The following is a 14,973-nucleotide window of genomic DNA, read 5'->3' on the forward strand; positions in this document are numbered from 1 at the left end:
GAGAGGTCAACCTTAGAATCATCGTGACGTGATTAAATGAAGTAGACGTTTGGATAGGATTCAGGATTATCGGGACCACCGAGGTCGAAAACAACCAGACAGGTAAACCAATGGTTAACCCAGGAAGGGACAATGTCACCATATGAGGAGCACCAGCGCTTCCAAAAGAAGGAAAAGGACTAGGATTCCCATCTAAGGGGAATCCTCGACTAGTGGACTCTAGAAATGTTTCCATTGGAATTGACCCTAAAGAATTACTAAGGAAGATAACTTTTAAAAGGAATATTTCGTGGGAAGTTAATTTTAAAACACTGAAACAAAACTTTGCATTTTCATTTTTTAAGAGTCGAGAAAAGGACGAAAGATGACTCTAGTCGCTTTTGGAGTTAACGAGCTCGAAAGGAAAAGTGCTTGATGATCTTTTAAATTTAACAAGTCAAAAAGACAAAAATGACTTCTTAGGATAATCTAGGAAAAAAAGATTACCATGTAAATGTGAACTGCAGAATACCTCCCAGCTAACCGAGAAGTACGGGTAGGAAATCTCCCTGAATGCTGTTTTCGGTGTATCACATTTACAAGGTAGAAAACTCGGTTTCCTATGGATAAAGGATTGTAGCCTAGTGGGGTCTCCCTTTATATACACGATGGTACAGGGAGCACAAGTCTGTACTAGCATTGTCTAATGCCAAAGTGAACGACAATTGCTAGGTTTAAAGACGTCGAAACATGTCTCTAGCCTATACCACTAAATGTGAGCATTAAGTTCAATGCTTCCTTAGGTTAATTTAATAAATTTTAATGGTTGATCTTGAATTAGGTCTCAATTTCAAGGCCCTACCACTGTCATCTGATAAAACAACTACATGAAACTATATGAGAAAAGAGATATTTGTCTTCGATGAAAGTTAACACTAATTCAGAGATAGGGAACACAAAATCAATGCAACAATCAAAGAATGAAATATTTCTCTAATAAATCTCCTAAATGCACTTCATCTTCCTATAACACCATAAGAACTTTCATTTCATTTCCAATGCTTATGATGATGCAATTCTAGCTTCTCAATAATGCTGCTAATGCAATATTTTCACTTAAGTAAACTAGAATGATGTTCTTCTTTTCATGAAATGCAAAATGAATCTTTCATAGAAAGCACTTTAACGAAAATTTTCACAATTCTGAACAAACAAGCATCAATCAAATCCAAATCATTATAAATGAAACTAAAAGCAAATTCTTCCCTGAATCAAACAAACCAAACACATAAATGCTTCAATTGACAAACTAAGCAATGTGATCTATGCTTGGAAAGAGAAAAGAGACACTTGAAATAAGAGAACAAATGAGACTCTTTCACTCATTCAATTGAAATTGAAGCAATGAAGATGGGAGTTTGAAGAAGAGAGTCTGAGGGTCAAGACACACTGGCACTGGAATGGGATAAATTCTTATTTTTTCTTAACTTAGAGACCAGAGCGACTGCCTAACTGACAACTAGCACCGATAGGCATGACCAACATGACTAACCAGTACTACAACTAGCGTTGATGGCCTGATTGGTGCGATTTCCTAACTGACAACTAGTGTTGATTAAAGGATTCAAAGAAAAAATAAAAAGATAAAAAATAACTTCACACAGTGCCAGACATAACACATTAGAGGGTGCGCTAAACCAAGCAAGTGAACAAACCAAGCTAAATGAAGCTTTCTAGTTAGGGAGAACACAGTCTAAACAAGCTACAAGGCAGAAATCAAGAGAGCAAGACACACTGGTCAAGATTTGGGGTGAACCCTCATCTTCACCTACAGGCATCAGCATGACTGCCTAACTGACAACAAGCACCAGAAGGGAGTCAGCGCGATTGTTTCTCAGCAGATCGCATTGATCGGAGTGATTGCCAGCTAATTAAGTGCATTAAGTAAGGAAGCCAAGAAAAAAAAAAGAAAAATTTGGGACCAGACTTGCTGCTATGAATTTTAAACTCAAACTAGTAAGAAAAGGAAAACAAATAGAACCAAAGGGAAAAAGTGGAACTAGAAAAGTTCACACAAAACCATGAAATTCCAAGCAAACAAACAGAAGGATTGGGTCCACAGTATGGTCACCAATTTGTGGTGAAGTAAAATTATGAGTGTAGACACAAACAATTCCTCTAGCCCGATAATGGGTCTAGCCACAACCGATACATTCTATGGAAGATTTCCTTAGGTTAGAACCAATTAAGAGGGCCTACCTCTTAGTACGCTTATCACATTTTATAGTGACCTTGCTTTCTCGCTCTAGCTATCTGTCATTTTCTTCTTCGTACACCTGAAACAAGTAAACAAAAGCAAAAAAAAACTGTGATAATAGAAAAATTGTAATTCAACCTACTTAACAAGTCAAGAAATGTTAAGCCATAAACATGTAAGATGACACACTATGTAGGAAATCAATCGATAGTTGCATATATATTGAATCAAGAAGAGACTACAACCATTGTTTTGATGTTTTTGTTCTCCTTCAACAAAACCAGGTTCCCACACACTTCCGTTAGTATTCCATGATGGCCTCAACAATAATAGTTTTAAGGCTCTTCCCTTTAGGCTTCACACTAAACCAAATTCACGCTTCTCCCTCACACAACTAGAGAGCTACAACTATGAATAGCTTATTTTTTACTGCAAACTTAATTAGCACTAGCACACTAACATTAACACTTTAACACTAACACTATCTTGTGCTTGGGAAAAATGGAGGTTTATATAGCATGAATGGATGAGAGATGGTTCCTCTTCTCATGGGAGAAGGTCTTATCTTTTGAGGTAGTTCCATCCTTATAGGGGAAAGGAGTCCAAAATGACATCCTCGACTCGATCTGGATCAACCATTTACCAGACTTCCGTTACGAAGCTTCTAGAGCTAGAAGCTTCGGCTCCTTATTTAAAAAACATTCCATAAGAGGATCGACATGACTGGAACAACGCTTCGGCCGGTGCTAGGGACAGTGTTAATCCCTACATATCGGCGCGAGGAGGACAAGGGTCATTAGCTTCGGTCTTGTAAATTGGGGAAAACAGAAGATTTTGGGGAAATGGTGCAAAAGGGAATTGTTTTGCTCATGAAGAGGGAGAAAATGGGAGTTTATTCATGAAGGGAAAGCATGTAGGGTTCACTGTAGAGGTCCTCCAGGATCAAGGAACAGGGATTACAGGTACAGTGCAAAAATGTTGGGTAACAACCCATCACAAACAACTTCTTCCATGAGAAAAGTAGGGATAAAATATATTATTTAAGGATTGATATTTCCTTTTCATGAGTGATCTTCATTGGTAGGTGTACCACCTCAACATGGCTAAATGATATGCTCAAGGAATATGTGAAGGAGAAGGAACAAAGAAGAACTTACAAAGAAGAAGCACAAATAAGAAATATCATGAGGACATGAATCATATCCTTAACCAAGACAGAATGAATACACTTCATGATAACTCAGAAGGTTCCAATGATGATGCAACACCCTTTGGAGGGTAAAGATGAATTATTGAGCATATATTTCATGAATATTGAATACAAACTAGGAAAGGGAGAAACTTGGCATTTCCACATCATCATGAAGTTCCATATCATCAATGCCAAGTCATGGCTTGTACAAGTGTCACATAATGTCATATGTGTCAATGTGTCTTTCCACATGATGTGGAATGAAATTATGTATTGTGAAAAGGAAAATAACAAGATGTAAATTTATGGAAGTCCAAGAGTCACATGTGGAATATGAAAATTTACATGTGGACCAAAGAGTCAATAGAAGTTCAAAGGTCATTTAGATGTCCAAGAGTCGTGAGGGTAATTAAAGAGTCATAAGGGGAGATGAAAGGTCATTCCTCTTGTTATAAAAGAAACCTCAAAACTCAAGCAAGGGGATTTTTGGAGGCTTAGACTTTGGAGAGATAGCCTTGGATTCTTCAGCTTGGCATAGGAGATAAGATCATTTCATAGAGAAGCAAGAAGTGACTCAATGCTCCACTACTAAAGATAGTGTATCACCATTGTCACTTTGTACTTGGATCGTTCACGTAATAATTAGAATCTCACTGAGCCAACACATTTTCATGCATGTATCATGAATGTTGTAATGCTATTTTTAGATTTTTTTGGTATATGTTATGTTCATATGTACTAAGGAAATTGAACAAATTGAGTGACTTTGGTACTTATCTTGTTGAATGTGTATTTTATTTTCCTTAATGATCATTGCGTCTATGTGAAGTATTTCGCTAGATAACTAATGGATCTTTCCTTTCTCTCATGTGCCTATCTTAGGATAGTGTTATTACTTTCCTTCTAGAGCCTCACTCTTGTCTCCCCTCTCTTGAAGGCCTCCATTTACACATTGCAATTGGTTTATCATGATGTCAACTCACTTTCATTTTCAAAGGTTATGTGTATAATGTCATAGTTATCCATTGAAACTAAGGCAAACCTTAGAGTTATGGTGGTCGAGATGATACTTTGGATGGGGCTCCTACTCCAAACAGTGTGAGGTATAATTGAGAATTCACATCAGGGAGACCCCCTGTATGTTGGCAATATCCAACACCTTCAACAAATGGGTATTCTTTAACTAATGACTTGCATGCTTCAAGCCAGAGGCTTAATTTGGATTTTGATCTAGAGGAAGAAAAGGCAGGATTTGGCGAGTTTTAATCAAATGAAGAAAATCAAAGTTGCATGGTATCAGAGAATTAGAAGACTGGTGAACATAATTTATGACTGTAAAACCATAGGGAATCGAAGAGCTGACATACTCCACATAGCTTTTTCCCTTAATACATTGTGTGGAGTGATTAATATTAAGTGGCTTAAATTGTTTAAAAATCAGTATTGTGTAGAAGGAAGGGGTGCAAGAGAACTATGTGGAGGGAGAATGCATGAAGAGGTGCAGAACCATAAACCACACATCAAAAGGTCTAAGTTTTGTGAATCTTTTGTAACATAATTTTAGCAACATATCCATATTTTCATTGGCCAGGTGTTCATCATGCATTTTGTTCACATGCATGCTGCCAAATCATATTCGATTAATTCTCGAGGGGGATCGTTACTAATGGTTTTTCCCAAAGTTGTCGGAATCGATAGTGAAGAGTCATATTCTGAGTATTGTGTATTTTTCTAATTAATATAAGAATTATGTACATAATTTGTATCTGAAAATAGGGACATATTTTACGATATCTTTACGAGGTACGTTGTGGTTCATTTTTTTGTGATACTAAATCTCTTTCCTACAGAAGCGCTTTACGAGAATCGATGTGGATATGCATGTGTATTTTCTATTATCTTATGGATTTATTTTGTATAGATATAACATGTTATTTGTTTCCTTTTGTATTTTTTATGTTGTGGTTATCATGGAGCAATAGCTTGTAGTGAATTTAGAGCATGTTTGAAGTATGATTGCTAAAGCATCAATGGTGAAGCATTTGCTTGCTATAAAAATAAATCGTACAGATGCAATTCTAAGACAACATAATCTATTTCGTTTAAACAAAATTTTGCATATGTTGTATGAGATTTCCTATCTATACCATGTGAACTCTATTTCATTTCAGATACATGTCAATAAACTTATGTGAAGGAATGTTAGAACATTTCAAAATTTTTTTACATGAACAGAATGCTTAAGAAATATTATCTTATAAACATGAATTGAGTATAGATGCATTGATACAAATGCATGATATAAATAACCCACATGTTTAGTTGGAAAGGATGACAAAATTAACTTCAAGTTCTATCACTGTGGAAGAACGAGGAATTTGGGGGCACATATTTTATATACATTAGTTATCAAATTAGCTAAAAATTCTGATAAGACATTGGTCAAAGACAACAATGAAAATCTATTTTCACTTTAATTCAATTTATGCAAATAAAGTTATGACATATTGTTCCATGATGAAAATCCAATTTTCAAACATTTTGAACCACTATTCCACAAGAAAAAATGTTCAATAAGAAGTTATCATGAACATATAATAAATATAAAAACATACAAACTAATAGAACATAGATAGATGCAGATAGAGGAAATCATGAGTAGACATGTCGTTAAGAAATTTTTTGGGTTCAAGAGTATTTACAATGAAAGTTATTTTGAAACAATATGTCAATTGATGGAGAATGAATATGATGTTCCCTGTTTACAATGCATAATTACACATAATTTTTGCAATGCAATTATTCATAATGATTTGTTTGCATTAAACTGCATAGAAAAATACATGAATGAACATGCAATTATGTAATTTCCTAGAAAAGTAGATTGGTAGCGATATAGTATACAATTAGCAATGCCATATGAAAAAAGGAAGATAGATGGTGGTCTTTTTGTTTATGATTGGATATGATATATCTTGAATATAACTATATACATATGGTTTGTTGATACGTTGGTTGTTGTAGCTAAATTTCGTGCATTCGAGAAAGACACAACAATATTCCATGTTATGCAATTTGGAATGAGTGTAGGTCATTTGCATTATGAACCTCTGAAAGAGATAATACAAGAGAAAAAATTGCATGTCGTATTGAAGTAGTTAACGAAGATAAATATATAGAAAAATCTAATAAAAAACAAAGTAAAGATAATGCAAGTGGATTTGAAAACATGAACATAGATGAAAATGTCATATAAATTGACACAAAGCTTATCAATGCAAACAAGAGATCACGACTATCATTGCATCAACTCAAAAAACATATAAGAAACAAGGAAATTTTCAAAACAAGTCTTGTTAGAAAACTATGCAAGCCATTAAATTCTAGCTTTAAAAACATCAACATAGATGAAGATACTATGGAACTTAATACAAATCCTATCAATGTAAATAAGAGACCACATTGTTTGTTGCATCAACTCAAAAAATACATAAGAAACAATAATGTTATCAAAACAAGTCCAATTAGAAGACGATCAAAGTGGCCAAAATCAAAACAAAATACAATATTTCCAAATAAACATAAAGAATCGTTATATATGTTCGATTATATGTTTGAAACAGTTGCCGCAAAACAATAATTTAAGAAAATACAAGATGTTCTTGTTTATGATTGTGCAATATGCAATCAAACTTGGTTTAAAAGAGATTTCATAGAAAAAAAATTGAGCAATGTGTCCAAAGGTAAGTGTATATGCAAAAAATGCAAAAAAGCATTAGACAATGACAAAATTATCAAATTTACAGTTCCAAAGCGAATTAGGCGTAATAGACAAATTTCCATAGTGAAAGAACTTTATGAATTGGAAGAAAGACTAATATCACTAAGATTACCATTTTTTCAAATACAAGAACTTGAACAATGTTTTAGAAAACTAAAATTGGCTTTGACTGGTGGACTAATCAATGTAACTGTTGGCACATCCTGAATTCAAATTGCACTTCCTTGTGACATAAATGAATCTAGTATAGTGGTTGTGGAAATTAAAATATGTTTAGTGTTTAAAAGCATATTTTTTGTTGGGTGAATACATGTTCATAAATTCATGAAGGCATTTAGATGATTGTGTAAAACTCCACTTTATAGACTAGAGAATGTCAGAATAAATGAAGACTAGAAACAAGTATTTGATCAAAACAAGGATGCATATGCATGTGAGACATATCTAGAAAGCAATGATGATAATTATCACTATGATGAAGGGATAGTAAGAAATACACTATTACATGGATTTAGAGATTCAAATGGTATTTGTGATATTTGTAATAATCAAATAAACATTGCTCTGGGTGAAGGTTATGGGCCTTTGCGCATATTTAGAGATAGGAATTTGGAAGATATGATATTTCCCACATTGTTTTATGGAAAAAAATGATCAGACAATATTATGAAAAACTTTACATATCACAATATTGCTTGATGGGAAGTTTTGCATCAAGACCATGATTTTGTGTATCATATAACAATTTTGTTCTACAAAATAGTGTGAATTATCCTCAGTTAAGTATTCAACTGTATTTAGATTCATATAAGAAAAGGACAATTAAAATGAACAAAACTAATAGCTAGAGATGTTAAAATAAAGGAAAATTTGAAACACATTTTGGAATCAAACATTGCATATATGTATCTTAGACGAATACAGCCATAACTATACTATTTTTTGCATTTGCATAACAACTTATATGCAATGATCTGATAGTTGGGTCCACCAATTTTCTTTGTTTTGTTTAGCAGTGTTGAACATACTTGGGAGTCTTTAGTAATGAATTCATAGCAAATACATCGAGAGAAAAAACCATCGACCGGAAACAAAGTAGAGGAATATGATATTGATACCATGATTAGAAATGATCTTGTTACTTGTGTATCATATTATAGAAGTAGAATGAATGCTCCACACTAGTTAATTTTACATGAGTCCAAGTACTTTGGTGACGTCATCGACTATTTCTTTGTAATAGAATTCCAAAATCGAGGAAGCCAACATGAACATGGATTTCTATGGATACAAAAATTCTCCCATCTATGGAAAAAATATGAATATTGAAATTGAAAGTTTCGGTGACAAGTACTTGTGTTGGGATTCAACTAAACTACCTACAAATATGAAAACTATGCACATCATTGTCATATAAACACTTGTAGGAAAGGAAAGAAGATGCATTAGTCGTTCAATTTTCCAATTCCACTAATACAAAAGACGAAGATACTTGAGCCTATGGAATTTGATAATGCAAAAGAAAAAGTGAATGCAAGATGATATTTGATGCACTAGAGAATATGGAACATGATGAGACATATACATTTGATAGTTTTCTTGAAAAATTAGGTATAAGAAAATCTGGCTATATCCATGCAATTCAATTTACTCTGAAACAAATAACTATTCTATTGAAAAGAGAACCAATAGACATAAGGACTAATATATTTTGTCGACATATTCCATTAATATAGGGTGAAAATACTGATGCCCAATTTTTACTTGACTCATATGCTACAACTTCTAATTATAGTTCATATATGAGAAAGATAGATAAAAAAAATGACATCAATGTTTAAACATGTATGAAGTGAATGTCAAAAAAATGATGGTGATATCATAGAAACAATTGCAAGATTTTGAAAATACTTATTGAACTTACAACAAATGTCCACACTATAAGATGTATATATAGTGTTGCCATTGTCACTGAATACTAGTTCAAGAAAATGTATATTTATTAATACTTCAACAATGGATGATAAGACATTTTTAATAAAGAAACCAAAAGAGGAGGAGTGTGAACCAAATGATTCAGAAAAAAAAAAAATAGCATGCTTATCAATTATTTATTTCTATCTACAATGACTAGAAAACATTGGACATGTATGCTTATCAGAATTTGCATCGTGCTATACACTACAAGGCAAGAAAAGAAGAGTTGTTGAGAGACCATATATTATAAGATATGTAAAGTATAATAAACATATGGATCATGATAACTATTACATAGAACAATTAATGTTTTATGTCCCATATCGTATTGACAAGAATAATTTTAAGGAACAACATTGGACTTGGGAAAATGCATATTTATTATTTGAAGAAATCATGAAATGCATCGAAATGAAAATTCATGAATGAAATAATGACAATATGACTGATATTGATATCATAGAAGATGAGCTTGAAAACAAAGAAAGAAAATTGTTTGAAAGAGATGTACCTACATATGAATAAATAGATAACGAGAAATGTTATCAAGAATATGATATTGAATCATATTTCCAATATTTGTAAAGGCTAGAAATACAAAATTAATAGTTGAGAGACCTTACCAACTTGTAAAAAAACCACAAATACTAGAAGAAATTGAATTCTATAAAATCATGAGAATTCTTAACCCATATCAAGTAAAAATAGTGATAGAGAAAAAAAAATCCAGATCCAGATAAGAATTCCTTTCAACTAAATTTGATATTTTTTGTTTTTCAAATTAATGCATGTATTGCATGGATGCCCAAGAAGGGGTATGGTTAAGGTATAAAATTGTCAACACAAAAGATTTAGTGAAATCTAAATAATGTGTGCATGCAATGAACTGCTATGTTGAATAAATATTAAATGGATAAATAATACACTCATGAGATAAAATATGTTTGATAATGCATTGGTAGAATGCATGAAAATGTGGGATGTATAAAACAAATGTAGGGACTGAAATTGTGTTCATGACTCCATAAGTATTGAACCAATAGTTTCTAATATTGAGACAAGTTATTCTATCATATAATGTTTATTTTTTTTCAATGAACATGTAATTGAAGGATTGTCTTTTCCTAGTTAATGTGGAAATTGTATGGATTTGTTGACATATGAAATCAAGTTTTTCATTAATACCTAGTGGGTTATGATAAAGGAAAGAAGCCCTTAGTGTGTAAATATTTCTAGAAATTGTGTGATGCATCAATGAGTTACTATGGCATGATTTAGTCATGACACTCTGTTGGCTTGAGGGGGCCTGACCCAGGTTCAACGTTAATTAGCCAAAAAAATCCTTACACTATTGGCCCTTTCGGCATCATCTCGTGGAGCGAGGACCGAAGTCTCACCCGAAGCAGTATGGGGGGATGCTGGAACCAAGTTTCTGCACCCTAAGATGGTTGTGATGTTGTTTGATTCCCTCTATCCTTGCCTTTGCACAGGTCGCTTTGCTCTAGGGTTTACAAGACGAGCCATCTATTCCATCCTTCAATACCTCCGCGAAAGGGTATCATCAACCTTCATGAATCCCTAGCATGCTACTCAAGTACTTTCACTCTGCTATGGTAGTGTGTTGTGCAGATTCCCCAATTAATCTAAGCAACTGGCTTATCTTATCAAACAATTATAGTTAACCCCACGTAAACAGATAACCGTAATTGCATTCAGTTATCTAATGTAATTGCATTCATTCACACATCATATAAGCATAATAAAGGAAATTCATACATAACATATCAAGATGCATCAACAGAACAAAGACGCTGAAATCACAGAATATTTCTCTTTATTGATATCTTTCAAGTGTTTACCAACTATATCCACCCTGCACACATAGCTAGAGGGGTCCGTGCACTCAGCTGCAAACTTCCATCCTAGGCCTCTACGCACTCAGCTGCAAAGCCTCTACTTATGCTACGACCCAAGACTTAGAATTCATACTTTAGAGCTATGACTCTCTTACCTGATTCGCCTCCTAACTACTTAGAGCTTAGATCTTTTTATACAATCCCATTGTCGCGGACCATGGGTATATCTCTTACAACTAACTTTACTTTACAAACTAAGGGCGCACAACCCTTGATGACTTATGACACCTTCATGCTCCACGACCACAAAATCCGGAGTCTTTACAATTTTATTACAAAATTTGACTTAAACATGGGCTTTTAGCCCTAAGACTATCCTTGGGGGATCTCGCTCCCAACACACTAATATTATGAATCATGATGGTACATATGCTTGGTGCATTGAGTGCATGGATGCTTGTATGAGACAATCAATTACACAATTGAGTGTCATGAAAAGAAATAGATTCTAATTATTTTAATGAAATATTGAGCAGTGGAATGAGTGGCATCAATCCCTCATCCTACAAAGCAAAGGGGAAGCTAATTAATCATGAATTTAGAGATATGTATCTTTCGGTTTTGACCCTTTGGTTTTTGGAATAAATGTTTGAATACATTATGGAATGATTGGAATGATTATGATGAAAATAAATAATGCAATGATAGATTCATTTAAATTTATGTTTTAAATCAATTGAAAATGATTGAATTACTACGTGTATATTATAATTCTAAGATCACTTCAAAGGATGTTATAAATATTGAAATGAAAATATTTTACCTATGTACACTTATCATTGTTTCACTAAAAGTATAGATTACAATTGAAATGAACTTGGTTATGATAATGAAGGTTTAGTATTGCCATGAAAGAGTCAAATTTCATTAGAAGAATCTCATATTTATGAAATCTGATTACTATATGAAGCAAGTTTGTAAAAGAAAAGAAGAAGGAAGAATATTTGATTTCAATTATTATGATTAATCTCATGCAAATTGTATACTTATAATATTGGAGAGATGATGATCTATCCAGCAAGGATAGATGATGGTTGTGAAGCTAAAGGTCATTGTGGTAACAGACGTATATAGAGACTGAATATAAATGATGAAGCTTTAGTGCATGCAGGACTTACTTCTAAATCAATCGTCGCTTCCCAAAACAGCAAGCCTGATACAGATATCCAATCCTCAGGTGACCATGCGCGAGTCTCCACATAACCTCTCTCCACGGGTCTTCACTCAAGCACTTTACAGCTCAAACCTCTTTCGGATTACAGGAACTGTCCTCAGACAGGCGGCCCAGTAGGCTTCGATATTAATAAAAGCAGAAACAGAAATACACAAAGCTTATTACAACAGAGTGTCTCAAACTAAACGATCAGGATAGAGCAGATGGCTCGAATGACCAGAATGATCATAATGGTCTGCAAACTCTTTCTTATATAGACTCTATCTAGGCTGAAGCTATCTAATTACTGACATCAAAAAGAAATTATTGAGGGTCCTGTCGGTATCTTTTTCCACCGACGGTGTCTACTCAATCCTTTCCTGTACAAGGGAATCTTGTCACAACATGTGAACAACATTATCACATTGCTGACAAAGATTCTACAAGGGTCCCATTGGACTCCTAGTCTCCCACATGTCTTCTTCTGATGATCCTGGAGAGGGTTCGTACTCATCTATAATTTGGCGGTGGTATTTGTTCATCAGTCGGTCATACTGTTCCTCGATTCCTTCATTTGGATCTTGCGCATCTGTCATTTCACCTTTTTCTTTCGGCTGCATTATTGTTGTCCGGTGAGATGCTGCTGATGATGATTCTCCTTTGCTAATATTCGTTTTGATCTTATGGAGGCCCGGTTGTTGTGAGGTATGCATCAATTCTTGCTTTTCCCATTTATTCAAAAAAGGAAGAGAACTGACTTCAATATCAAGAAACAAATCTTTAAAGGCATTCCGAGTTGCAGGCGATCTCTGTACTGCTAGTTTGATGCCATCTAATAATTCCCACTTAAAAATCTCGAACATGTTAGTTGAGCTTTCAATAGCATGCTGAATCCATAATCTACAATTTTCGTTCAAAATATCTCTATGTTGCCATCCAAGTTCAAAAATCATTGATGTGCATATCTTTTTTGAAATCATTAAACTGACAAGGTGGATGACATTATTATTCCAGTTTGGAGATAAGACTAAAATGGTTACCAGTGCCCTATGATTAATTATGAACTTCAGAGCTCTAGGCTGTCCTTGTAATCCATCTAAATTATTTAGAATTTGCAATTTTTCTATCAATCTTAGATTCCCAAATTCATGGAACCATTCATCATGCTATTTTATCAATTCTTGATTGTTACCAGTTTCAAAATTGCCAATCCTTTCATGACTGAAAACTTGAGCAAATGGATTTGGCTCTATATTGTCTCTGATTCTTAAACTGTGAAAATCCCAGGGATAAGCAAAAGTCTTTAAATATTGTAATGTTCTTTGTATACACTAGGATACTCTGGTAACCTAAATTTTTCTGCATTCTCCTCCTCTGATTTCCCAATCTGCAAAACTTTCAAAAATTTCATACTGAGGGAAAGTATCAGTATTGGTGTAATTTTCATCAATTCTTTGGAGGAATGAAGCTTCGAGTTCCTCAAAAATATCTGGGATTTTTAATGACACCAAATATTTTATCATTTCTTCGGTCATCGGAATTTCTTCTAAATCTAAAATCTTGGCACCTGTAAACAAAATGAGTGCAAAATCAACACCTCCTATGATCTAGTAGTAATTTAAGACTCGGACTATCCAAATCATTTCTTTTGTATAGACACTAGACCACAAATCACATAAGCTTCTGAAGAAAAGCTTAACCTTCATATCTGGCAAAGAAAATATTTTTACCAAATTTTCGTCTAGGCCTAAGGAAATGCCTAAGTTCTTTGATTGCCATGTCTGACATTTTCTGATCCACATATTTCTTCTGAGTCTGAAACCGACCACTTTCTTGATTTCATCTGTTGCATTACTTTCAAGGATTATGAATCTATCTACAAAAGTGGCAAAGCTATCATCTTCTGGTCCTTTGCCTGGAATTTCAAAAACTGAATATTTACAAGTTATAAACATCTTATTCATATCTCTTGTCAAGGAATCTATCAAGAAATTTGAATTTCCTGGAATCCACTCTACCTCAAAATCAAACTGCTGAAACCAGATTTGCCAGGCTAGAATTCTGCCTTTTGCAATTTGTCTTGAAATCTTAGCAGACATAAAATATTTAAAGTTTCTGGAGTCTGTTCTGATTAAAAACTTTACTGGGGTGAGATATACCTCAAAACGTAGAATTCCATTGAAAATAGATAATGTCTCCTTTTCAGCTATGAAGTAGTTTTTCTGACTTGGTGTAAATTCCCCAGAAGCATATCCACACAAATTTTCTTCGACTTCTCCCTCGCTATTCTTTCTTTGCTCTAAAAGTATAGCTGCCCAAAATTCAAGTGAAGCATCAGTTTGTAAAATAAGTAAACCATCACCTAGTGGTTGAAGCTTGGGTAAGTGCTGGCATTCTTCTTTGAGTTTCTTCACTGCTTCAGTAGCTTCTTTAGACCATCCTTGGTTGATGTGTCTTCTGATTGGAGCTGTCTTCTCTGATAGATTCGGGATGTATTTGTGGAGATAATTCAGTACTCCAAGAAATCTCTGAATTGTCTTTTTGTCCTTCAATTCATCAAGAAATTGTGTTAACTTTGTTAGCACATGGGGCTACATTTGAATAGCACCATTAGCAACATTAATCCCCAAAAAATCAATGTTATCCTGAAATAAGGACATTTTTCTTTCTGACAGAACAATTCCATGCTTTTTAAGTTCTTCAAGGAAAATCTCTAGA

This window comes from Pinus tabuliformis, chromosome 7 (genome assembly GCF_031772625.1).
Source record: "Pinus tabuliformis cultivar Carrire ecotype Pingquan chromosome 7, CPIR1, whole genome shotgun sequence".
In the NCBI taxonomy this organism is placed as follows: domain Eukaryota; kingdom Viridiplantae; phylum Streptophyta; class Pinopsida; order Pinales; family Pinaceae; genus Pinus; species Pinus tabuliformis.